At 43.1% G+C, this 750-nt stretch overlaps 1 protein-coding gene across 1 annotated transcript in view; it reads right to left on the bottom strand.

Annotated features, from left to right (window-relative positions):
* Window positions 1-750, bottom strand: part of LOC123962218 (protein FAM3C-like) — a 14,132-nt gene that overhangs the window by 2,722 nt on the left and 10,660 nt on the right. The gene's annotated exons all lie outside the window — the stretch shown is intronic.

The raw sequence follows: 750 nt of genomic DNA, 5'->3' as shown, positions 1-750 counted from the left end.
CCCCCCCCCCCCCGTTTCCAGTCTTTATGCTAAGCTAGCTGTTTCCCCCCCGTTTCCAGTCTTTATGCTAAGCTAGCTGTTTCCCCCCCATTTCCAGTCTTTATGCTAAGCTAGCTGTTAGCCTGTTTCCAGTCTGTATGCTAAGCTAGCTGTTTCCCCCTCATTTCCACTCTTTATGCTAAGCTAGCTGTTAGCCTGTTTCCAGTCTTTATGCTAAGCTAGATGTTTCCCCCCCGTTTCCGGTCTTTATGCTAAGCTAGCTGTTTCTCTCCGTTTCTAGTCTTTATGCAAAGCTAGCAGTTTCCACCGGTTTCCAGTCTTTATGCTAAGCTAAGCTAGCAGTTATGCCAGTGTTGTCGGTCTGTATTTATCCTTAACATCTCGTATGTTTGGAAACTGTGGGGAAATATTTGGTTGCTCATCATGAATTTCACTGATGGATCGAGTGGACCATTCAGCTATTACAGGGAACTTTACTAAACGCTATATGAGCGGATTCAATTTTAATTAAATTAGATAAGCCTTTACAATGCAAGTAAAAACTAGCGTATTGCAATCGGCCACACAGCCATATTTTTAGTGAGGACTTAAAGCTAGCTAAAGGGTTGATCTCCTTAATGCTCATCGGTAAACCATTCCACATAATGCAGCAGAACACAGGAAAGAGTTCTTCCCCATTCAACTCTTGAACCTGAAGGTAACCAAATCAGTTACTCCCTCTTGTGGTGTAATTAAGGATGGGTTGTTTGG

This window comes from Micropterus dolomieu, linkage group LG22 (genome assembly GCF_021292245.1).
Source record: "Micropterus dolomieu isolate WLL.071019.BEF.003 ecotype Adirondacks linkage group LG22, ASM2129224v1, whole genome shotgun sequence".
In the NCBI taxonomy this organism is placed as follows: domain Eukaryota; kingdom Metazoa; phylum Chordata; class Actinopteri; order Centrarchiformes; family Centrarchidae; genus Micropterus; species Micropterus dolomieu.
This window is presented reverse-complemented; position numbering and strand designations above follow the sequence as displayed.